This window comes from Acinonyx jubatus, chromosome D1, assembly GCF_027475565.1.
Source record: "Acinonyx jubatus isolate Ajub_Pintada_27869175 chromosome D1, VMU_Ajub_asm_v1.0, whole genome shotgun sequence".
NCBI classification, from domain to species: domain Eukaryota; kingdom Metazoa; phylum Chordata; class Mammalia; order Carnivora; family Felidae; genus Acinonyx; species Acinonyx jubatus.
Genome location: NC_069390.1, coordinates 42,273,353 through 42,300,586, shown reverse-complemented (window position 1 = coordinate 42,300,586; position 27,234 = coordinate 42,273,353). Strand labels below are relative to the sequence as shown.

At 34.7% G+C, this 27,234-nt stretch overlaps 1 protein-coding gene and 1 pseudogene across 44 annotated transcripts in view; one reads left to right on the top strand and one right to left on the bottom strand.

The window, feature by feature from the left end:
* The window catches only part of SOX6 (SRY-box transcription factor 6), a 686,841-nt gene that overhangs the window by 211,736 nt on the left and 447,871 nt on the right, over positions 1-27,234 (bottom strand). Inside the window, exon 1 of one of the 44 annotated variants that reach the window (XM_053203452.1) lies at positions 478-3,666. The exons of the other annotated variants lie outside the window; for them this stretch is intronic. The gene's annotated coding sequence lies outside the window, so the exon portion shown is untranslated. Of the gene's footprint in view, positions 1-477; positions 3,667-27,234 lie in introns of those variants that run through there. 44 annotated transcript variants of the gene reach the window in all.
* On the top strand, positions 16,040-16,431 carry LOC106977491 (phosphatidylinositol N-acetylglucosaminyltransferase subunit P-like; annotated as a pseudogene).

The following is a 27,234-nucleotide window of genomic DNA, read 5'->3' as shown; positions in this document are numbered from 1 at the left end:
ATAAAGATAAAGGATTTCAGTACAAAACCACCACAAAGACCTCTATTATCTTATCAGTCTTTGGTTACAACAGCTGAACCAATATGACTAAATTCTGAATGACTTTTTTCAAAACAGCAAAATACTGGAATTTCTTTGTTTTCTCATCAGTCAGCTATTGTCATTGCTCCCATATGCTACTGTCCATTTCTTAGTAAATAAAAGTTTAATAAATGCAGTGATTGTGCTCCTAGGAATCACTTAGGGACCACTACACAGGAAATGTGGCTCATGGACTGAGTGAGGTACAGACTGTCTTTGGTTTTTGTTTTTGTTTTTGTTTTTTTTCCCACCAAATGTATGAGAATTTCCCTCCTAAAATGTAAACAACTCTCATTTAAAATGTTATTAAAATCTACTGTGTACAAACAAGACAAGAATACCCAGGAACTCCCTAAATTAAGATCAAACTCCCCTGTCTATTCCAGGCACACTCACCTCTCCTTCAGCTTCCTCTCTCTCTAGCTGCAAAAGGAAGTCTATTCCTGGATCAACTGAGGTCTATTCATGTTGCAGATCCCAAAAGAGCAAGAACAATCCATGGAATCCTGCCATCTAGGCTCCTAACCTCACAGCTGGGCCTTCAGCCCGTTGTGCTTTATTAGCTCATCCTTTTGGGATCCGGAAATGAAGGTATCCTGAAACATCCCTCCTTCAGCAGAAGACAGGCTGCCTTTACATCACTGTTCTCTATGGATGATAACTGGTCAATGGCTACATCTCCATAATTCGCACATAAAAATTATAATATCTGGCCTTTCAGAAACATGGAATTCTTTGGTCCTTTAGGGAAAAAAAACAATAAAAGAATTTTTTCAATAGTGCTGAATATAGAATTGGCTCTTTCTCAAGAAGTTCCATCAGAATTAGGAGGCAGGAAAGGAAAGATTAAGAAAAAAAGGCCTTATTTAGCAAAGTATTGTCTTAAGAGATTTTATGTGTTACCTTATTTAATCCTCATCCCAAATGTCGCATTATTACTTTCATCTCACAGACAAAACCCCAAGCTTTCAAAAAGTAAAGAAACTTGACCAGAGATCATTTGATTGGATATGAATTCAGGCCTTCTGATTCCTAATCCAAGGAAGTCTGGAGGTGAAGGAAGAGGTATCTTCCCTTACATCAGAGTTAGAATACATCGTGGGGAATTTCTAAAAGTCAGGAGTAATGCTCTAAGGGACCTAGAATTTTAATGCCACGTAAGACTGAGAAATGCTCAAATTCTCAGTAAGGCTTTATTTACAAAATAATTTTAAAAGCTAGGCTAGGCAATTAGAAAACCAAAGAGGTGAGTAAATTGAACTTTGACAACTTACAGATATAAAAATAGATCTTGATTTAAGTGATATGCTTGGAGTTACTCAGGAAATTAGCACCCTGCCTGGCAGTCAAGATCCCCTGCTATGTTTTATTCTCCAAACCCTCTCTCCTCAACAAGCATATGGCCTCCTGGTTCCAAATCCAAATACAAAGATTTTGTAGACCATGGCATTCCCAAACATTCCAGATACAAAATTTACAACACTGATGAAAGACTGAGAAATACACTCAAATATTTGCACACATCAAGTGTGCTGCTGTCTTAGGGTGCACTGTGGCTGCTGGCTGAGATGGTCAGGTGCTAGCCAAGAGGAAGTTACCTGGAGAAGTGTAGGAAGTTTTCCTAGTAAGGACTGAGGAACCTCTCTGATACAACTAAGGCTTAGAACAGTTGCTTGTACAAACACATCATATCCTTGCCCGTTTCCGGTATTTACAACTTGCCTAGTGTAAATCAAGGGAATCCTTTCCCTAGCCCAATATGCGTGATTGTACAATAATAATGATTGCTTAAACTTATATAGCAATTGCTTTTTAAGCAATTGCTTAGGAAGAGATTTCTATATATTTATTTGTTTGTTCCTCACAACAATCCTATGCAGTGGGTCATAGTGTTATCCGCATGTCAAAGATAAGGAAACCGAGGCATAAAAAGGTCAAGCAATTTGCCCAAGTCCTAAGCTATTAAGTTATATGTCTAAGATTCAAAATCAGGCAGTTTGGCTACAAAGTCTGCCCTCTTAACCCTATGATGAATGGAGACTAGTACTCCTAAATGATCCACCTTCTAAAAACAACTTCACCCCGACAATGTAGCTGAAATTCTATCGGAGGTTTGTTTTTTAGGTTGTGTGTGTGTGTGTGTGTGTGTGTGTGTGTGTGTGTGTGTGTGTGTTTAATACAATGTTTCCTGAGGTCCTTACTAAAATGAAAGAATTTACCTAGGGAAGGATATATGACACCTTTTGTTTTTTTTGTTTTGTTTTGTTTTGTTTTTTGTTTTTGTTTTTTTTTAAAGTTTACTTATTTTTGAGAGAGAGCAAGCTGAAGAGGGGCAGAGAGAGAGGGAGACACAGAATCCGAAACAGGCTCCAGGATCTGAGCTGTAAGCACAGAGCCCGACATGGGACCTGAACCCACGGACCGGATGCTCAACCGACTGAGCCACCCAGGTGCCCCTGACACCTTTTGTTCTTTAAGATAGCTCAACCCACTAGCACTTAGCTCTGTTGACCTTTCAGCACAAGACACACATATCTACCATTGTTTGTAGTGGCTTTTCATTACCAGTCCAATCTCTCACTCCCATACTCTCTCTTTTTCTCCATCTAATCTTATTTCTCCAAATTCTAAACTCCTGGTGCTGAGGACTCCCCACCTATATTCCTATGTTTGAACGAATGCAATCAGACCTAGTAAGTGTCCCTGAACTCTCAAATATTGGAATTTTAGTTTTCCCCAACAGATTGATTTGGCTAGTTCTCCGGCTCTTAGTGGCCTTTTAGACTCCTTCTCAAATCCCCCACCTAGTTAGGTGTGCCCCTAATTACTTGATCAGCAATCTAGATAGCCCAGTCCATGCCATTTTTTTTCCTCCTGTTTTGTCCATAGGCATCAGGACATCCCAGTGGACCTAGCTGTTGTTAGTGCTAAGACTTTGAAATCAGAAGGTATGCTAAAGACTTTAAATTAAAACAAAACTGAACAACAACTAAAGGAGATTGCTTATTTGAGTTTTTACAGAATCACAAATAGTTCACAGATTCCCAAATCACTGTACTGAGTATCTGATCAGAGAGCAGGCCAGTAATACAGATTCCACCATTACAAACTTGAATTATGAGTTCGCAAAGGGGAAATGGAAATTTCATATTGACTTTGAATTTGCTGTGTCTTTGATTGTGCTTTAATAGCTGAATACAGTTGGATAAATAGCAAGTTCTTTTTGTTCACTATTTTGACTTCAACATTGATTTCTGGGTTCAACAGGTGCTATCATCATCTTATTATGAAAATACATTACAGGGCATCTGGGTGGCTCAGTCAGCTAAGCATCTGACTTCGGTTCAGGTCATGATCTCACAGTTTGTGAGTTTGAGCCCCGTGTCGGGTTCTGTGCTGACAGCTCGGAGCCTGCTTTGGATTCTGTGTCTCCCTCTCTCTCTGCCCTTCCCCTGCTCACGCTCTTTCTCTGTCTTTCAATAATAAATAAATGTTTAAAAAAATTTTTTTTAAACCAACACATTACATTTAGAGAGTTTTTTGAATGGTATCTAATGTTTCCCATGTAAAATCCATAATATTCAGGGCATAAATATTAAGGAATATGAAAGAGAGAAAGAGAGAAAGAAAGAAAGAAAGAAAGAAAGAGAAAGAAAGAAAGAAAGAAAGAAAGAAAGAAAGAAAGAGAGAAAGAAAGAAAGAAAGAAAGAGAAAGAAAGAAAGAAAGAAAGAAAGAAAGAAAGAAAGAAAGAAAGAAAGACAGACAATTAAAACCTCAGTCCAGAAGTGGTTAAGGATATCCCATCACAGATGATTTTTAACATGCTAAAGTAAACATGAACAAAATATTTCTAAACATTTTCAAGGCCTTTTTCTTTTCACAATTACATTAAAATTCAATGTATGTTTGTTCAGCCTATAAACAAAGACCAGTTTAGTCACAAATAGGATGTCCTATTTTCATACTGGGACGTTCTCTTACAAATGCATAGAAAAGCATGATTCAAGATTTTAAAAGAGTCAGGATCACTTCATATAATACTTGCAGGTTACAAATGGAATTTTAAAACAAGTTTATAAAAATCATTTTCTAATGCAACTTTAAAATTTATGGTTTTACCATTGTCACGTGAATAAATAAGGATTTTTAATTTTTTTAACTTGAAGGCAAAAGTTGGCCATGTGATCCAGAGAAGAAGAAAAAAACATGTATTAATATCTGAGCCTTATAGGGAATAGAATGCCACAGTCAATGCGGTAGTGCTGAAAAATAACCTCAGTAGTGCCAGATGCCACCTTTTGAAGAGATAAAAATCTGAAAAGGCAACAAGAAGATGATTGCAACTGTTGCATTTAAGAGTGATATTTAAAAAGAACTTTGCTTGTAAAAGGTGTTATAACTCCAGTAGTCCCAGAGGAATTGCAGAGGAGGCAGGCTCTGCAAACGCACAGATCTTAAGTACATCCTCTCTGATGGATTCTGTTGGCTCCCCACCCGGGTTTAAAACCCCTGCTGTGAATTAGATAAGAATCTTAGCGCCATTCATAATTCTACAGAGAAAAGTGGTGGGGAGAAAGAGCAAATGATAGGCCACAAGGGGTACTTCTACCTGACTGCCATTGAAGGCCAGGCTCTGTGTAATATTCATCTCCATGACAAAGCACAAATTAACTACCGGTGCCTACCACTTATTTTGTGCTCAATAAAGTTGAAATGAACTCATAACCAACTCTATTTAAATTGTTAGCTCCCAGAATAGTTGGAGATAGGTAGCCACAGCAATGGATAAACCAGATGGAATTGCTCTACACTTCAGCAGTATTTGAGCCATATCTGAGTTGCTGCCAGTTTAGTTACTCCTGTTAACTGTCCGAAATTAAAAATCATTTCCACTGCTATGTAAGCAGTAGAAAATCAAATCCAATTAAAGGAGATAAATAATGAAATTTGAAAAACTAAAGAAATGTAGACACAGATTCTATATACATTTTTTTGAGCACATATGATGGTCCAAATACTTCCTATGTGTAAGTGTTAGTACTTAGCATTTTTATCTGTTTTAACAAACTTAGGAAAATGAGCTAAATAAGATTAAAATATGTCCAAGATAACATAGCTTGTAATCAATAGACCCATGATTCTAAGCCAGAAGATCTGATCCCCAAGCCCAGGCTTTTTCCAGTAAAACAAATGTTTCTAGGGGGAAAAAAATGACAACTAGTTGAAGACAATGACCTCACACAGTCTTCATGAAGTCCTTTTTTGCATTTTTTTAAAAGTTAAACACTTTGTTGGTAGATTTAATGGTATTAAAAAGCAAACTAATTTATATTTAGGAAAATTATAATTTAATATTATTTAAAATGTTGTAAATAATTAATAAAATCTAATGACTAAAAGGACGGAGTCTACATAAACAGATTGGAAAATTCTCTACTCAGAAGATGTTATACCTAGAAATTAAATTTTTAACTGTATGGAAAAAAAATGTAAACACTTCTCTGAACACCAAATACAATTTAGAAGGTAGAATCAACTGAAAAGACTACATAAATTATGTGGATAAGTAATTATACAAAAAACATTTCAAAGGGACTTACATTATTGTATTAACCCTTTCTAACATCACCTTTCTGCAATAAAACTGAATTATATAGCAAGATACTATAATCAGAAAACAGTTTCTAATTCTTTTTTATTAAAGTTTATTTACTTATTTTGAGAGAGAGGGAGAGGGAGAGGAGAGGGAAAGGGAGGGACAGATAGAGAGGGAGAGCGAGAATCCCAACTGGGCTTTGTGCTGTCAGTGGGGAGCCCGATGCAGGGTTCTCTGCCGGGCTCAATCCCAAAAACTGTGAGATCATGACCTGAGCAGAAACCAATACAACCACTGACTGAGCCACCTAAGTACCCCTCTAATTTTTAATAGCTGAAAGAAAGAACTACAAAAAAAGTTACATACAGTTGATTGGCCAACCCATTCAGCTGTTCTTATGCCACCAAAGCTTTTTTAGGGGAACGTTTTAAGAAAGTATTCTTTTTTAATACAAAATATAGTCTTTGACTAAATTCAAAAATTGGAAAGGTGACCCTGCCTATTTTACTATCTATGATCCAGGTCAGTGTCTCGCAACATTTTAAATTCTATGCCTCCTATGCAGCTTGCTAATGCTACATTTTGCATACCTCCACTAGCCAAGATTTTGTTCAGCTGATTCACTCTCTATAGTTTCTTTAATAACAGGTGTACTAATAAGCTTTAACAAGTGACAAGCAACCTCATTTGAGATTTCTGCTCTCCTTGTCAAAAACAATTATAACTGGGGCGCCTGGGTGGCTCAATTGGTTAAGCGTCCAACTTCGGCTCAGGTCATGGTCTCACAGTTCATGACTCCCAGTCCCGCATTGGGCTCTGTGCTTACAGCTCGGAGCCTGGAGCCTGCTTTGGATTCTGTGTCTCCCTCTCTCTCTGCCCCCTCCACCACTTGCACCCTGCCTCTCTCTCTCTCTCTCAAAAATAAATAAACATTTTTAAAAATTAAAAAAAAACAATTATAATTAAGTTAAATGAGTATTTCCAGCTTGTCTCTTCTACACCTACCAGTTTAAAACAAAGTTGAAAAAATTTAACTACTCACTGACTTTTTAAAAATAATGCATTCTTACCATCCTATTTGACACATCTATAGTATATCTCTTAACCTCTCTAAAAATGTTGATAGGTCCTTTCTGTTATTTTTTTGCTTCTGACCTAATTTTTTTTTCTTTTTAAAGTTTTCATTCAAATTCCAGTTAGCTAACATATAGTGTAATATTAGTTTCAGATATACAATATAGTGATTCAACACTTCCATACAACACCCGCTGCTCATCACACTTTAATTTCCATCACCTATTTCACCGCCCCACCCCCCCCCACCCCTTTGGTAACCTGTTTGTTCTCTATAGTTAAGAGTCTATTTCATGGTTTGCCTCTCACGTGCTTTGTCCCCCCGCTTTACTCATTTGTTTTATTTCTTAAATTCCACATATGAGTGAAATCATATGGTATTTATCTTACTCTGACTAACTTATTTCACTTAGCATAATATTCTCTGGGTCTATCCATGTCATTGCAAATAGCAAGATTTCCTTCTTTATTATGGCTGAGTAATATTCCATTGCATATATAGACTACATCTTCTTTGTCCATTCATCACTCAATGGTCACTTAGTCTGTTTCCATAATTTGGTTTTTGTGGATAATACTGCTATAAACATTGGGGTGCATGTATCCCCTTGAATTAGTATTTTTTATTCTTTGGGTAAATACCTAGTAGTAGAATTGCTGGGTCATAGGGTAGCTCCATTTTTAACTCTTTGAGGAACCTCTATAGTGTTTTCCACAGTGGCTGCACCAGTCTGCATTCCCACCAGGAGTGCAAGAGGGTTCCCCTTTCTCCACATCCTTGCCAACACCTGTATTTTTTTGTGCTGTTGATTTTAGTCATTCTGACAGGTGTGAGGTGATATTTCATTATCTTTCTGTCTTTTTAATGTGCTGTAATTCCAGCAGTACTCAATTATTGTGCAAGAATGACATATTTCATTTTTGTTGTGTTCCATGACAAAGACAATTTACCTGATTACCAAATGACATTTACTTGATGTCATTTGTCTTTTAATTTGTCTACTATTAGCTATTTCCCCAGTACCTAAAACAGGTCCAGACACATAGTAGATCTTTAACAAATACTTGCTGAGAGAAATTATGTGAATTAATTCAGATAATTTGTCATCCAAATTAAGACATTTATTAAATGAATGGAGGCACTGTGAAATAGTACATCAAGAACACAGGTGTAAACCAGGCAATCAAATATAGTCATAACTTATTCTCACTTAATGTCAGTTTCTAAATAATGCTACCTAAACAGAACCCTAAAGTTGCTAAATTTTGTAAAAATTCTATATGAATTTTATGTTTTTGGTAAGCCTGAAATATGGATGATGAAATTCTATAGAATAATTAGGCTCAATTCACTATTGAACATATGTAGAAATTCAAAATAAACAAATATAGATATAATAGACCCATCATCTAGAGTAAACCTAACAATATAACCTTAGTTTCATAAAGCTGGTACAAATGCTCTTTATTTGCCAAGTATTCTGAAGAGAAGTTTTTAATATAGCATTCATAGAAATAGTCAATCAATTTTCCATGAAATGTAATTCCCAATTAAGGAGATATAAGGTCATGCTAATTTTTCTCATTTTAGAAGAGACAAGCTTATAATTTTACTTAGTAATAAGCCAAACAACACAAAAATGTCCATCTGAAAATGATAAGAATATTTAAATGTCTAAATCTTATACCAATATGTCATTTAAAATTTCAATTTTGATATTAAGCACAAGTTCTTGTTTCATATGATAAATATACCAACACATACATCAATGAAAAACCTGCATTTGCTTCTGAAGATTCTGAGGCCTTGGGTTATATATCTAATGAAGAAGTAATGAAAATTATTGTAAAGGAAAAAAAGGAAAGTCCTATCTAGAATATAAACAGTAAACCAAAACTTTCCTGGTTTATTTTAAGTTGAAAAGTCAACCAAACTTTTGGAAATTTATACCAGACTTATAGTCACCAAAAACCATAGAGTCAATGGCCTTTGAGTAAATTCTATGAGAAAAGTATTTCCCTCAGTCCTACAAAAAATCTACATGCCTACAATTATTCCAGAGAGTTTATAGTTAAGTTTCTAGGAAATCAACACAACATTGTTTACCAAACTTCTTCTCAACATAGAAAAATAAGTAATTCCCAAATTATATTAATAGGAGAATTAAAAGAAACCCCTTATACCTCCAGAACTGAGCTACAATTGAGTCCTAAACTAATTTTCAAGCTTACACACAGGCAGTTCTAACCAGATATTATCAAGTATAGTGGAATTGAAATTAAGTACAATTAAATTAAATACAATTCCTACCCGGATCCCATAAATAAATGTATTTTATAAAGTGTAGATTATTATAAAGACCATCAATAATTTTTTAACAACTGAAGGATCTAAACCAAGTGAAGATTTAAAAGGCACTGGGAAAGCAAACAAACACCAAAATACAGGAAAATCTACTAAATGTGATTTGGGAAAAAGGACTCTGCCATTTCTGGAATTTTTCAGGCACTGTTTTGTAGGGATACCGGAGTTACGTTGTAACAGTGTTAGTTCATAGTTGTAAAAGTTCTATCAGAGGCAGCAGAAAATCTTTTTTTTTAAGGAAAAAAATCTAAAATACTAAAGTGAACATCAATTAAGATATTTCAAAACTGCTTAAATCCAAAGGCAAGTGTTAAATCACTACAATGTCAATAGAACTAAATAATTTGGTGTGAATTTGGAACCAAATTCAGTTAAACAATAACTATTTACAAATGTATAAAAATTTAGTTTTCCAACTTTAAGCAGAGAGTGGATTCACCTACTCAGAACAGAAAGAAAAAAAAAAGGAGCAAAAAAAAGGAGAGGAAGGAAACAAACAAGACTCTCCCAAGAAGATCCACAAGTTAGAGTTGGGGGCCAATGTATTCTAGGCAATAAAAAATATTTTAGAGTTAGGGAAAACACTTCCAAGTTTTAATTATCATTGCAACAAGCCAAAGACAAGTGAATTCCCAGATTATCAGACATGGTTATATTTAAATGTAAGCTCTTAAATCCATTCATGAGCTAAATATAAACATCTGAAGTAGTTGCTGTTTGGAATTATCTGTGCAACTGAGAACACAGGTAATCAAGAGTTGACTATATATACTCTTTTGTTCCCTCCATTTGGTCAAATGAACTGAATAATCAACAGCAGTTAAGGCCATTTGGAAAGAGCCAATAACAGTTTACTCTGGCAACCCAAGAAATACAAGACTGAGATCATCAGCAAGGGTGAGGTAATATTATTATTACTATGGTTCATTTCATTATCATTGTAAAATAAAAAACATGGTAGAAATTCTACCAGGTTAGTAACTCTACCAAGATAAAAATATACAGTAATTATTCAGTAATAGGCTACTCATTTTAACCTTCTATTTTAGTTACTAAAGTGATAAAAGTCTATCATAAAAATGGCCTTATATCAAAATGGATATAGAACATTATTAAATATTTCATTTGTATAAGGTAAGTATACATGAATGATAACATTGTTTCCACTAATCTGTACATGAAAATAGGCTAGACATAATAAAAATCAAAACAACTATAACCATAAGAGACTCAAATACAGAGAACAAAGTGAGGGTTGCTAAAGCAGAAGTGGGTGGGGGAATGGGCTGAATGGGTGATGAGCATGAGCACTGGGTGTTATATGTAAGTGATGAATAACTGGGTTCTACTCCTGAAACCAATACTACACTGTATGTTAACTAACTTGAATTTAAATGAAAAAATTAACCAAAATTCAAAACAACTAAAAAGGTACTAGAAAGTTCTTTCACATACATTGAGCCTTAAAACCACCTAGTAAGGCAGCTATTATTATTGTCATCACCAATTTGCAAAGGAAGAAAAGACAGAGAGGACACAAGATTTACTTAAAATCACACAGCCAGATCTTAAAACCTAAATTCAAACCTATTTATCTTTCCACTTCAAAAACAGCCAATTCTTTTAGACTGATATTCAAGAATACATTTTCTTATCTTGAAGTTTTACAGTTCTTATTAGCATTAGAGTAACATTGTGCTTATTTTCCCCAGACTGAAGTCCCAGGTTGACCCCATACACCTAAGAACAGAACTGGAAGAAGGGAGAGAGTGCATATGTGTGTGTGTGTGCGCGCGCGCGCGTGTGTGTGTGTGTGTGTGTGTGTGTGTGTGTGTGCGCACGCATGTCTGGTATGTGTATGTAGCTCCAAATGTACTTCCCAATTTGAACATAAGCAAACAGTTGTTACAAAGCTCACTGCCTATCTGAGACTTTTGGGGGGGAAAGGGAACATTATAAAAGAAAGAAAAATACCTCACATTTTTCCCTATCACAGTTTGTTTGTTCCCCATATTTTCCATCACTGGTTTTACCACCATTAATCTACATGTAAAGGTGATTTTTCAAAAAATTATCTTAAAAAAATAACTTGAAGTGTCTTTTTAAAGTATACTTATTTAAATGATCATAGACTTAGAAAATCAATATTGTAAAGAATCAAAGAAGTCATTCAACTCCCAAATTTTACAAATCAGGAAGCTGAAAGCCAGAAGGGAAAGTGATATACCTGATGTCATAAAGGTAATTTGAGTTAGGACTAGAACATAGAAGTCCTGATCCTTTCACTGTAACATGCCACCTCTGAAAAACTCAAGTGAAATAATCCACTTTAAATCATTTTGGGGCACCTGGGTGGCTCAGCTGGTTAAGTGCTCAACTCTTGACCTCAGCTCAGGTCATGATTTCACTGCTCCTGAGATCAAGCCCTGAGTCAGGCTTCATGCTGACAACACAGAGCCTGTTTGGGATTTACTCTTTCCCTCTCTCTCTGTCCCTCCCTTGCACACACACTCCCCCTCTCTCCCTCCCTTCCTCTCCCTCAAAATAAATAAATAAACTTAAAAAAATCATTTTTGCAAGATAGTTGATTTTGGTCATCATTTTCCTCTATCCATTTAAAAAGCAATATTGATTCTTAGACTTCCTCAAGCTTATCATGTAATCTAACAATGGAATGCTAGTCAATGACAGAAGCAATCAATAGGGAAATATTTTCAAAAGCACAACTTGTCCAAAGATGCTAACATTTTCACTCTGAAGCCTCAGCATGGAAGTTTTCATATGTGCTGGGTTACAGAGATTAATCAGAGTTTAAATGATACTTTTTAAGAAATAGAAAATCAGGATGTTTCATAGGTAAACAGTTACATATGGACTTGGGAAGATTTCAGTGCCCACCACTGATCAAATTTAACAACTGGAATATTATGGGCCACAAGAATCTTTGGTTTTCATTGGCTCTTGTATTAAAAAACCTGAGTGCCTGAGGGGTTCTCCAGATCCTAATTTCCTTTAAATAAGAGCAAGAACTATATAAAGAACATTGGTCTTAAGTTCCTCAGGAAACAAGGCATAACAAAAAGTGATTTTATTTATTTTTTCATTTCTAACAAGATTTTCTCTATTTGAGATTACATTCTTAAGGATAAAATTCTATGTGTTGAAAGATATTCACTGAGGGGCACTGGGTGGCTCAGTCAGTTAAGCGTCCAATTCTTGATCTCAGCTCAGGTCATGATCTCAAGGTTGTTGAAGTTGAGTCCCACGTCGGCCTCTCCAATGACAGCACTGACCCTGCTTCTGATTCTCTCTCCCTCTCTCTCTGTCCCTCTCCTGCTCATGCTCTTTCAAAAATAAATATTTTAAAAAAGATATTCACTGAAACAATACTGATGACAGTGAAAAACTTAATAACAAATGGAAAGTCCAATTGTAGTGAAGCGATGAAGTGAACAGGGCTATCTGTATTCAGGTGCTGATTACACAGAGGCAAGTCAGATTTTTAACTATTTTTAGGAAAAGTCTTTTAAAACTGAAAAAAATGCCTGTGTGATAATGTCAAGTGGGAAAAAAAAGGAGCATAACACTGTGAAAAAAATAAGCAGAACAAAAAGATTTGAAAGGGGGAAATCTAACTTGAGTCTGTTTTTAACTGGCAAATGTTTTTCTTCAGTATGATCATATACTACAGATGTCCTGTGAATAACACAGGTTAAAGGTGCTGACCTCCTGTGCAGTTGAAAATCCACACGTGTCTTTTTTTTGTTTAGTTTTTATTTAAATTCCAACTTGTTAACATACAGTGTAATATTAATTTCAGGTGTACAACATAGTGATTCAGCACTTTCATAACATCAGCGGGCTCATCACAACAAGTGCACTTCCTTAATGCTCATCACCTATTTCACCATCTGCCACCCCACCTCCCCTCTGGTACAGTTTGTTCTCTATAGTTAAGAGTCTGTTTCTTGGCTTGCCTCTCTCTCTCTCTTTTTCAGAAAAGTGATTTTAAAAAATCAGTGGCATTTTGGGAATGTAGGATAAAAGAAATGCAGAAACTGATAAAGATTGAACAGATAAAACTCAAGCTGAGGTCAGATAAATCACATCAGTATATATTTCACAAGTTTCTTGTTGGCTAGTACATAGAGAATGGCAGAAATAGAAAAAAAACTCAAAAACAGTATGATGTTCATCTTATAATTTTCAAGCTGTGTAATATGAGTTAACAGAACATATAAAAATATTTGATTATCAAGTTGTATAGTGTTAAGTAACTGGAACATAAATCCTGACATCTGGGTTCTCGTTTTACTTTTGCCACTTTGTACAAGTAGCTTTTTGAGCCTCCATTTCCCCACCTGTAAAATGAGGGTGTTGGACTAGATAATCTGTTAAGGATTCCAGTCCTATCGGCTACGTTATAGTCTATAATCTAGAAATATTCTGTGAGTATAGACGCTCTCTGCAATTTTAGTTTTTTTATGAAAATCATTCAATCTTGCCTGTATCTGTAAAGATCATTAGTATCTTGGTAGCACGAGAAAAAGCAATTTATGTGACCAAGAACTATAAATGTAAACATATCATATACATATACATGTGAAAGAAGATTCAAAATGAAATAACCACTGCTAGGAGAGTCCTTCAAAATATTGTCAAAAGGACAATGAGGACCTATGCGTGTCTCCTGCTTCAGCTGTCAGAACACCATGAATTTTTTACTTTTGTCAACTGCAATTTGTCAGTTGCAACTCCACCACCTCCTTGAACACATCCTTCTAATTTGAACTGAAATAGAAATGATGTAAAGCCTATTAGCTAAATAACCAATTGTGTATTAGGTAGTCAGTTTAAACTCTGCCAGTGCCAATCATAATTCTTTCAAAACAAGTTACACAACCTTATGTCTTTTGCCATTGTAAGCCTGCATTCCCGTTCCTAACTTGGAGCACACTTTCGATTTCTGTGGATTCTGTGTCTCCCAGGTTGCAATCCCTAAGACCCCAAAACACTCTCTGGTTGCTTTACAGCCTCTTCTTCTTGATCAACAATACATATATACCCAACAATACATATATACCCATATATATCTAATGGGTATATCAATTAATGCTGGATTAATTGATATCCAGCATTAATTTTTCAAATGCGATTTTTTTTCAGTTAGAGGAACTTCACCAAATTTAAAAACTGTTTTCTTTTATAATGTGACACTATAATTAACATCAGCAAACTAATTCACAAAATATATTTTTGCTTCTTTGTGTTTACGGAAGAAAAAAATGGAATAAAAGCAGAACATATAAGTTGAACCTATGTCACTCTGTATATGAACAAATGTAACTGGATTTTTTGACTTACAGTTTCATATGTAAGTCCACTGGGTTTTGTTTACATATTATAGGAATAATCTGATTTGGGAAGCTGTAGGGTGAAATGTTTAACAGCATGGACTCTGGAGCCAGATTGCCTAGTTTTAAATTTCAGTTCCACTATTTCCTAAAGCTATAACTTCGATCTTATTGATCTCTCTGATAAAATTCAGTATTGTATAGATCAAATAAGTTAATACAAATTAATACAAGTGAAGCACTTAGAACAGTGCTGCACATAGTAAACATTCAATAAATATTTGCTGATAGTCATATAATGGCTATATTAAAAATCCATTTTAGAATCTATCCTAACAGTGAACATAAGTTACATGATATAGGATTATGATATAGCTTTTCAAATTAGAACTTTTAATAAAGTTCTAAAATAAGACAACTGTCACTGACTACAAAATATCACTTTATTCCAACGTCTGCACAGATGAGGATGGAAGTTGTAAATCCAGGCCTGAGCCTGTCACTCACCCAGTTAAACTCTTCAATGGTTCTCCACTAATGAAGTCCAGACTATTTAATTTTTTTTAATGTTTATTTATTTTGAGAGAGAGAGAGAAAAAGGGTGTCTGTGAGCAGAGGAGGGGCAGAGTGAGACGAGAGAGAGAATCCCAAGCAGGCTCTACACTCAATTCAGAGCCCAACGTGGGGCTTGATCCCACAACCATGAGATCATGACCTGAGCCAAAATCAAGAGTTGGACACTTAATCAACTGAGCCACTCAGGTGCCCCCAGACTTTTTCTTAAATGGCTACATACCCCCCTTTATGATTTTGCACTTCCTTGACCATCTCATCCTATCTTTCACTTTTCCTGTCCAGCTTTAACACCTGCCCCCCTCAACCACAAATGCACACACACATGCACACTACTTTCACTAAAAACATGAAATTCCCCAGAAAAGTAATTTCTCTCTCACATTTCTAGGTCTCATCATCCATGCTATTCATATTGCCTGAAGCATTCTTCCACCCTTTTTCTCTTCTGTAGTGTTACTTTAAAACTGAAAGCCAGGAATAAGTGGATGTTTATCAAAAGAGGAATGGATAAACAAATTATTCTTCATTGATCTGGGTATATTACGCAGGCAGCTCTTAAGATAATGTAAAGAATTCATTCATTCATTTAACAAATATTTACTGAGTATCTTCAATGTACTCTTTTAAATTTTATCCTCAAGATATCCACAAGATATCCACAAAAATTGTATCCTCAAGAATGAGATAAATCTATATTAAGTTTTTAAAAAAGCAAGTTGCATAACACATTTTTATTTTAAAAATGCTATTTTAAAAATAGGCTGACAGGGGTGGAACAGAGAGAGAATGTTATGTTATACTTTATATTATTTCTATACTATATTGTGCAATAATGTACATTTATAAGTGATAGTATACAATTCTTGAGAATTATTAAGAATACAACATCTCAACACCCACGCTCCCATACACCCATGGAGGGGGGATGGAAGGCCCTATTCCCCAAGCATCTTGGCTGTAGTGTGACAAGATTGTCTAAAGCCACAGGGAAAATGGTGGAAAATTCACCATCGCCATTGCCACAATTTATGGCTTTGTTCGTAAGTCCCAATTTGGCTACATACTATGTCTTGAAGGGGCTTTTGTTCTTGAATCTTGACTAAACTCCTTAGACTAAACCTATTGGCCTCAAAAATATTGGACAGTTGCACTGCCTGCCTACCACTTCACTACTACAGTTATTGGTTATGTACTGTCATTTGGAATAAACATGATGAGTACATCTCCACTCATTTCCATTCATACAGTTACGGACAACTATGCTAAAAATCAACAGCAAAAGAAATACCAAGAGGATGACATCCCAGCATTAAGAGATTTTCCCATTAGTGAAGCAAACCAAATGTTCTTTCTCGAAGCCAAAAAACTTTACACCAAAAACTGAATTGTGTGTAGACTAACACCAAGCATTTATTATAAGTTTTTGACATAATAATTTTGGCCATAATTATTTTGACTATCTCTGTTATTAATACCTGACATTGAAATGTAAAAATATTAAGTTGAACTCTTAATTTGAAATCCATTAATATCATTAAATGTTCTCAAATATTCATTTTTAATGGACAGACTAAATAAAATCATGTATTAAAGAAATAATAAAATATCTCTCACTCAAGGGTAATTGTTTAGAAGTTATTTTTTCCCAATATAAAAATAACTTCTATTGAAGGTCACTTAAGGAAAATTAAGGGAATAGAATTTGAGGTGAGAAGATACTTAAAGAAATTTGTTTCCTTGTAAATTAATGTTTTAAATACTTTTGTATTACTGAATAATAATCAAAGATTTAAAAATAATAAACATTTAACTTTCTTGAAAGTGAATATTTATTCCCCACACTACCATTATATTTACATCTATCACTTGACTCATACTTCTCAAAAAGCATTTTGGACATCATCTGGGTCCACTTTTATATGAATGCTATATCCATAAAATTATGTTTATAATATTACTATGATCATTTTTGTCTTTTTCACTGCATTGACATTTGCCCTAATGGTGTAAAACCAATAATAAGTAAAATTACTAGTGGCTTATCTAAAATTACTATGCCTTATCAGAAATCAAGCCAGCAGCACTGAATTGTACTAGTCACTGAAGTCTTTGTAACCAGGTATTTTTTAAATGTCAGTTTCACTTAAAAATTCTTGATGAAACAGTAAAAATAATATATTAATCTTATTAAATCTCAACTTAGAGTATACTTTAATTACATATAAAGTATTTCTGCTACATACCAAAATAACAATAGTTTTCCTGAGGAAAAGCATTTGTGTGATTCTTCGAGATCCAAACTAATAGCTTTTTTCCATAGAATGCCATTTCTACTTGAAAGAATAATGGACAGGAAAAGAATAGCATTCAAACTTAATTTTTTTTTTAATTCAAGTATAGCTAACACATAGTGTTATATTAGTTTCAGGTATACCATATAATGATTCAACAATTCTACACATTAAGCAGTGCTCATCATGATAAGCGTACCCTTTAATCCCTATCACCTATTTCGCCAATCCACCTAACACCTCCCTTCTAGGAACCACCAGTTTGTTCTGTATAGTTAAGACTCTTTTTTTTTCTCCTTTTTAATTTGTTCATTTGTTTTGTTTCTTAAATTCCACATGTGAGTGAAATAATGTGGTATCTGCTGTTCTCTGACTGACTTATTTCACTTAGCATTATACCATCTAGATGTATCCATATTTTTGTAAATGGCAAGATTTCATTCTTCTTCATGGCTGAGTGATATTCCATTGTATATATACCACATCTTCTTAATCCATTTATGTATGGATAGACACTTGGGTTGCTTCTATACCTTGGATTTTAAAATATATTTTCTCAAATATGGTATGAAAAGAGTCTCTTGACTTCAAGGAAAACAACTGACTGTATTTGTTTTCAATAATCAAATTGTTTATGAATGTGACATTGGTGGATGTGATTATTTTATATTGTATCATGAAATACATCAACATTTAGAAGTTCCATATAACTCAGTGATCCAATATTTTCCAAATGACCAAACCATGTTGTCATAAAATCATACATTGCTAAAAGATCCATTCAAAGTATGTTAGACCAATGGAATTTAAAATGATGTAATAAAATGTGAAGAACTCATCATCTTTCAGATTCCAAATTGCAGTTAACCTTTATATTACTTGTAAATTATACTACAAAGAAGCATATCCATAATTATCTATAAAAGTTATTAAAATACTCCATTTTCTAAACACATATATGCATGGTGCTTCACATAAGTCAACCAAAACAACAGATTGCAACAGATTGAATGCAGGAGCAGACATGAGAATTCAACTATGTCCCATTAAGCCTGACATTAAATAACTGTGCAAAAAAGTGAGATAATATCACTCTTCACACTAAATTATTTTTTAGACATTATAGGTATTTTTGTAAAGACTATTTTAGCAACACATTTGTTATTTAAATTAATTAACAAATGTTTAATTATTTTCACTTTTAATTTCTAATACTAAGTATGTCAATAGACAAAAAGCCACATAAACAAAACTTCTTTGGGTCCTCAAATAGACCTAAAATTGCTGACCTATCTGTAAACAATTCTGAGACCTTAATCTCACCAGACTACAAGCAAATTGAGTTAATTGCTTCCCCAACTCCAAAGACATGGTAGACACAAATATGTGCTAAATGTAAATGACCCTCAAAACTACTTCAGGAAAATATACAATTTTAGAATGAATGAAGGGTAAAGGTTTAAAATCAGAAATGAGCTAAAAACTAGCTCTACCACTTATTAGATTTGTGGTTTTGTACGATTATTTATGCTTTTTCTGAGTCTTTGTTTCTTCACATATAAAATAAAATTTATATCCATCCAGCTAAACAATTGTTAAATATTAATAAATAAATATTACTCACTACTGTTAAATAAAAGAGTGAAGAATGTAGAACAGTTAGAACTCTTATACACTGCTGATGGTAATGCAAAATGGTGCCGCTGCTCTAGAAAACAGTCAGTTCCTCATAAGGAGCTCGGTACATATACCCAAGAAGAATGAAAACATACATCCACACCAGAACTTGTACCATGTTCATTACAGCATTATTCATAATAGCCAATAAATGGAAGCAATCCATGTCCATCAACTGATGAATGGATGGAAAAAATGGGGTATATATCCTTCAAGTGGAATATTATTTGCCAATAATAAGGAATTAAATATTAATACATGCTACAATACTGAACTTTGAAAACATTGTGCTCAGTGAAAGGCACTAATCACAAAAAAACACATGTAATTCCACTTATATTAAATGTACAGAATAGGCAAATCTAGAGAGATAGGAAGTAGATTAGGTGTTGCTTAGGGCTGGAAAGTTTGGAAAGAAATGGAGGGTGACTGCTAAAGGGTGAGAGATTCCCTTTAGGGTGATATAAATATTCTAAAGTTTGATTGTGTGATAATTGTACAACTTTATGAATATACTTTTTTTAAAAACCTACTGAATTGTACTCTTTAAATGGGTGAATTTTAAGATATATGAATTATATCTCAATAAAGACATTGCTAACAATGCAAACAAACAAACAAGCACAGGTGAAAATGTCTAGCAAAATAAGTGACACATACCAGAAGTTCAGTAAATGCTTTTTTTGTCTTGATAATAACTGATGTGTCTCAAAATCTACTTACAAAACTAAGATACATCACAAAAATTTGAGCAGATTTAATTAGACTATGAGAAAAATTTGTATGTCAATGGTCAACAAACAGTATATTATATTCACAAAAGAAGTTCCCTTTTTGTTGTCTAGCTATTCTTATTGATTTTATACAAACTGTCCCCTTTTTAAAATTTCTGTGAAATATGAATGAAAAAAACAGGATGGATCTTTTAAGATTCCTTGTAGTTATTTAATATGAACTGAAATTTGATATCTGATTTAAATTTTGGTGTCTTAATTGAAGCTTCATAGTATAAAGTATGTTTGAGGAAAAATACAGAAAATCTTGTATATGAGATATGATAAAACCACTAAGCAGATATTTACTGGCAACTTCCCTCAGTTAAATTGCTATTTATGAAAAAAATTAAGTAATCCCTTTTTCATAATTCCTCTTGCTATTAAAGAACAAAATTATTAAATTGCACATTAAAGTTTTTGGTATTGCAAATTCATTAATCATAAAGCTTGCCTTGAAAAAAGCATGTCAAGAAAAACCATACTAGGAAGCAATACACGCTCTAGAACTATTGTCCTTTCCAATGGAAACAAAACTATCTATGCTCTTGTCTACCTGAGTCTTGCATTTGTGATGTTCATTTAAAAGAGGAATGTTTTGCAACTGAGTTTCAAATTTTAGATCGCCTCTTGGCATAGTGAGCTGACAGATTTTGTGGTCTGGAGGCACAAACTAACTAGAATTTCCATTCAGAAGCGGTAGCATATTGGTGAAGCCAGGGTGAGAAAACAGAAGAATAAAACCAATTTCTCAGTCTTCTCCGACCCTCACAGGCTTCTTGTGTGCCTTTCTAATTCACTACATTCAGTCAATAATTCATGGAATAAATATTTTTTATATACCTTGGGTCAAGCAGTGAACCCACACATACTCTGTTTTCATGCAATTTACCTTCCAGTCATGGAACTCAGATAATAAAATAAATTAAAAAATAAAAAGTATATTAAGCTGCAGTAAATGTTATAGAAAAAAAATAAAGCTAAGTAGGTAGAAGAGGTTCCAGTGTTAAATAAGACAGTCACAATAGGTCTCTCCAAGAATGTCAATTAAGCAAGAACTGAATTAAGCAAGAGCTGAAAATATGATCCATGAGAACATTTAGGAGCAGAGCATTCCAAGAAGAATAAAAAACAAATGCAAAGGTCCTGAGGTGCGTGCCTGTTTGAGGAACATTAGTAGGTAAACATATGATGAACAAAAAAGAGCAAAAAGAAGAGGTGATATTTTGATAGAGTAAATATATATTTGGTCTTCATCCCCAGTTCCTGGCATAGAGCTTCAAAAATCTTTGTAATTTCCTGAGTGATAAGAGTGAGAGGAGTATCTATTATTCATAATAAGCCCCTTTCAACCATACCTGAGTCTATGTTTATGAGGTGACAGTTAATGAGCCCCTAGATAGCTTTAGGATGTGAGCTGGCTGCCAGAGGAACCAACTATGTGATTAGAGAATTGAAACTTTCAGCCCTACCCTTGACCTCTGAGAAGGGGAGAGAGGCTGGGGATTGAGTTAATCACCAATGGCCAATGATTTAATCAACCATACCTATGTATATAATGGAGCCCTAAAAAACTCTAGACAGAGGTGTCCAGAGAGCTCCGGAGTTGATGAATGCATCCTTATCCCAGGAGGGTGGAGCATCCCTCCAGGAAGAAACTCCTGGAACAGGAAAAGAACTCCTACACTGGGAACCTTCCAGACCTTGCCCCATGTAGCTCTTCATCTTGTGATTCATTTGTATCCTTTATAATAAAAAAGTAATAGTAGAGAATTTCCCTGAGTTCTGTGAGGTATGATAGCAAATAATCAAACCGAATAGGGGATTGGGGAGCCACTGATTTGTATCCAACTTGGACAGAAGTGTGGATAACTTGGGGACCCATGACTTGTAATTGGTGTCTGAAGTTGGGGGGGGGGGACCAGTCATGTGGGATCAAGCCTTTAACCTGTTGTGGGGGTAGTCTGTGCTAACTCTGGTTTGTTAGTATGAGAATTTAATTAAATCGTAGGACACCTAGCTGGTGTCCACAGAGCACTGAAGAATTGTTTGGCATGGAAAACTCACATTTTTTGTGTCAGAAGTGTTTTGAGAAGAGAAACAGTTTTCCCTTAAGAATGTAACAGAAATGAAGTTAGACAAGAAAGAGAGGACCATATCTATCCTGTAGGGCCTTTTGGGCAATCATAGGGACTTTGGCCTTTATTCAAATTAATATGGGGGTCCATTAGAGGGTTTTCAGACAAAGGAGTGATGCGATTTAACTGACATGTTAAAAGGATCAACCTATAGCTTCTCTATGGAAAATAGATTATATGGAGACAAGGGAGAAAGCAGGGGATGTCAGCTGAGTGGCTAGCACAATAATTCAAGTAAGATAGACTGGCCTGGACCAAGTAATGGTAATGGCACATTTACACTGGATAATTTGAGAAGAGTTAAATAAAGTATTTACAAAAATATGGGGCAAGTTTTAAGGAAGACAACAAGACATAATGATACACCCAAGAGCTAGTTATAGAATGAAGCTGTTGGGGAAAGAATGGTGGCTGGAACCAAGAGAACGTAGTTGTACGGAGAGGGTCATGAAAGGGTCACAACCATCCTACAGCAATATGGCAAGGAAAGAGCTGTGGAGAGGAAAAGGACACCAACCTTACTCTCCCTCAGCTCTCCCGAGTGCCTCTCATTGGTTGAACCCAAATGGAAGTCAAAGAGGAAGAGAACTCACTCATCAGCGCTCTTGGTACACAGAGTGAGTTTAGAAGGTATAAAGAGAGGCAAATGGAAACTATGAGGATCAAGGTTAACTTGTAATGAGGATCAAGGTTAACTTCAAGGTTTGTGATCTGAGCACCTAGAATAGAGTTGATATTTATTGAGATGGGAAAGAATTTAGGTACAGTAGATCTGGGAAAGAAATTTAGGAATTCCATTACAGACATGTTAAATTTAAAATGCCCAAGTAGAAATGTACAGTAGAAAATTGGATATATAAATTTGGAGCTCAAGAAGGAGGCCTGATTGGAAACATAAATTTTAACCCTAGTTGTCATGGATTTGAGATACCAGAAAAAATGTGACACTGATCTATAAATACAAATGATTCTCTTTCTTCAAGACATTATTCTTTTATTTACTTTGAAGGGAAAAAAACTTAAGTAATATTATAATCAATTCCCTTTTTAGCATCCTCTAAAGCATGAGCTAAAAAAAAATTGTAATTATCTGTGTTGTAAATAACTGTGTATGCCATTATAGACTGTGAGCTCCTTATGGAACAAACCATTTCTTAGTCATTTTTGTATTCCCAATACTTAGCATATAAAAGCCTCTCAAAAATTTTTGACACAAGACTGGAATTAATGAAAATATAAATAAATGAAAATAGGGTTGGGATTCATAGGGTGTCCTGAAGGTGCTATCTAAAATGCCCTATTAATGGAAAAGTTTTGTTTTGTAAAAAGAATTTCTTCTGATTGTCTGAAGACACAGATAACCTGACCTATCCTGTAACAAGAAGTCAAGGAGAAGCCAACAGTCAGGTTTTAAACAGAGGACTTAAGCAACTTTGAAAGCTTCTGTTGGTAAAGCAAAGAGAGAGCACTATGGATAGTCTAAGGGAGTGTCGAATACAGTTAATAACAAATCACATTTGTTTGTTTCCTGTGTCCTCAGGGCAGAGCCTGCTTTTATTTTTTAAATTTAATGTACTTAGTTTAGCTTTTATCCTTTCAATACCTTTTTTCATATTGTTGTTATATATGAGTTTGTAAGAAAATGTGGTATTTTTACATGTTTTCAGTTGTATATTGTATCCTATACCAGATACATAATTTTGTTTCTTTTTTCGTTTAATATCATATTTTTAAATTCATACATGTTGATATATATATAGCTGTTGTTTATTCTGACTGCTTCTTTATTTTGATTGCTCTTATAAACAATGCTATAGTGAACATTCTTATACACATGCAAGAGTTGCTTTAGGAGATAAATATATACATATAAAAGTTGGAGAGTTCACAGAATATGTGCATCTTCAACTTTGCTAGACCTAGCTAAACTCAAAGTAGATATATAAACTTACACTCCCACAAGTAGTTTATGAGAATTTCAGCTCCTCACACTTAATTTTTGCCAGTCTGATAGATATGAAATGGTATCTTATTATTGCTTTAATCTGCATTTCTCTAGTATTCATGCATCCTCTTCTGTAAATTGCCTAGTTAATTTTTAAGCCAGTGTGGAATCAACAAGCTATGTCTACCCCATGTATTTTGATTCCATATCATTGGCCAGGTCTGTTCAAGAACCTTTGCCAAAGCCAAAAAGCAGTACCCCCAAACAAAGAAATTTGGATTTTCCTCTAGAAGCCACAAAATTGAGTGGGGGGTAACTCTCAGGGTCATGGGTGTAAGATATCAGAGAAAAGTTAGATACTGAAATAAATGCAAATGGTTCTCTCTGAGAGTTTAATGTACTTTGACAGAGAAAAAAATTAAAAGTTTACTCCATTTTCCTTAGCATGTCTAATGTCTCCCTTTCTGTCTTTCCTTGTGCATTGTTTTTGACTCTGACACATACTTAAACACAAAATCTGTATTAAATACAATGAAAAAGCATACATAAAAATATTTGTATTAAACACAATGAAAAATAGTACTCAAAACAGGAAGCTGCCTTGTTGACAGTTTGATGAAAGAAAGAAGGATCAGCTTTCCCTTCGGCCATCAGTAGAGATGAGATAATTTCAAGTAACACAAATACCAAAATGCTTCACCAAGCACACAGTATACATGTGAGAAAAATAGATTTTAATATAATTTCAGCAGTTCTGTATATAAGTTATGATCCATTCCCATAGGTTTTTTAATAGATGTTCCTCAGTGAAAAAAACTCTATTTATTGCAATATGCAAATCAGTAAACAATATGAACACCAATTTCAAAACTTCATATAATTCTTCCATCAAAATACTGTTTTCAGAAACCTCACTAAATTTGACATAATAACATTTTTTTTGCCTTCTTTAATGTACATTGTCATAGGGATGTCTTATTACAGATAGCTGTAGATTCTATATTTTGACAGTATTAGAAGGATAGTCTTTATGACTGCTATAGTATAGAACAACATCGTCAAATAGAGCTCTCTGTGATAATGAAAGTGTTCTATATCTTTGCTACCAATATGGTAGCCCTGGTCACATGTGGTAATAAGTATCTGAAATGTGGTTCATGTAATTGAGGAACTAAATTTTAACTTTGTTTTAGTTGATTTGAATTTATTAAATAGTCAACATGTGGCAAATAACTTCTATAGTGGGAAGCACAGATTTAATGTAATCTAGAAAAATTTTCCTTTTATCTAGCCATAAATATTGGTCTCTGCACTAAGCAGATAGCCAAGACTGGACACTCTCTGCTCTAGGATCAGAGGTCACAACACTCTCCTCTTGGCAACATTGGCAGTGACCTAGTCCTCATCTCCTATCAAGTGCTAAATTACTGGGTACCTACTACCCAGGCCTTCCATATCTTATGTCCTGATTCTCATTTTTAGCAGAGGTTACATTTGACTCTTGTTATCTAACCTATAGGTGCTTGGATACCTGCTTTATGTGTTTCATGTTTCTATCTTGTGTCCTTGGGCATCTCTGCTCACTTAGGGTGACTCAGCTACATCAATAATCATTATCCCTAGCTCCTGTAATGCCAGTGTTGATTGACTACATGATACTTCCTGCCAAAAAAATTCAGTAGTTATATCCTCATTCATGACATTAGCCAGACCTAAGGTATCTAACATATGAGATTTTTTTAAATGTTTATTTATTTATTTTAAGAGAGAGAGTGCAAGCAAGCATGAGCGCACATGAGTGGGGGAGAGGCAGAGACAGAGAGAGAGAGAGAGAGAGAGAGAGAGAGAGAGAGAGAGAGAATCCCCAGAAGGCTCCACACTGCCAGGGCAGACCCCATGCGGGGCTCAATCTCACAGCTGTGAGATCATGACCTGAGCCAATATCAAGAGTCGGATGCTCAACAAACTGAGCCATCCAGACGCCTTTAACATGCAAGATTTCTTTTTTTTAATTGTTTAAAGTTTATTTATTATTTTGAGAGAGTGAGAGAGAACAGGGGCAGGGCAAAGAGAGAAGGACACACAGAATCCGAAGCAGGTTCCAGGCTCTGAGCTGTCAGCACAGAGCCCAGATGTGAGGCTCAAACTCATGGAATGCAAGATTATGACCTGAGCCAAAGTTAGACACTTAACCCACTGAGCAACCCAGGTGCCCCTAACCTGTGAGATTTTTTAAGCACACTCCTGGGTCTGATTTCTCATGGTCTTCTTCTCAAGAAATTAAAATTGTTTGAATTGGAAACTGTTTAAGATAATCTGGTGACTTAATCCTCAAACTAACAGTGTCCTCTGTACATCCCCACATTTAAAACACTTGTTATTCCATTAGTACCAGCTATTTCATTTTCCTAATGAGCAAAGAACAAAGCTTATTTCTAAAATATTTGGAGAGATATTGGAAAATTGTGGTATGAATTGAAAGAACTTTGATACAAATAATTAATAGATTCCAGTGTGAGATACGGATTATAGGCATAATAGTAAGTGGTCATTGTATGTGAGAGATGACAATCTTCCCTTAACTATTTTTCCTAACTTTAATTATTAACCACATTATAATTTATTATTAAAATTCTATTCACGGTTCATAAATTTTTGCAGTAGACACACAAAAATACATGCCACTATGCTAGAAATGTAAAGATACTAATAGTCTAGACAGCACTCAGAGTTTCTAAAGTTTCTGTTCTACAATCACTTTCATGACATACCCAGGCACTTTGTCAACTGTCAAATAACCAGAGATGATTCACTGTTGAATTGTAGATCAGATTTTCCTAAAAAGCCAGAATAATATTAAATAATCCTTGACAGCAAATAAAAAAACGTAAAAGATACTAAAAGACAACATCCCCAAACCTGATGAATTTAAATTAATAGAGAAAGGGAAATCTACAGTAGCCAAATTTGAATAGAAGAACTATATATATTAAAAAGAAAAAAAATCCCACTAATCTAAAAAGAAAAAAGTAACTTCGGTTTTTGTTATTTCTTTAATTTTGTTTTTGTTTTTCTGCTTATTTAGCTCAAAGAGTCATATGGAAGACTTGGGAAATGCATGGGGAAATGTGTCCCAATAATGACCCAAAGAGATATTAGCATGTTTTGGTGGAAAGAACATAAACTTGAAGCACTATATAGTCCTCCATTCAAATCCTGGATTGTCCATTATTATCTTGGTGTCTTGAGAAAGATTCTCCTGAGACTCTGTTCCTTCCTTTGCAAAAGGAAGATGATGATGCCAACCTCATGCCATTCATTGGTTTGAGGATTAAGTAAGATAAAATAAACACAAGCACTGTG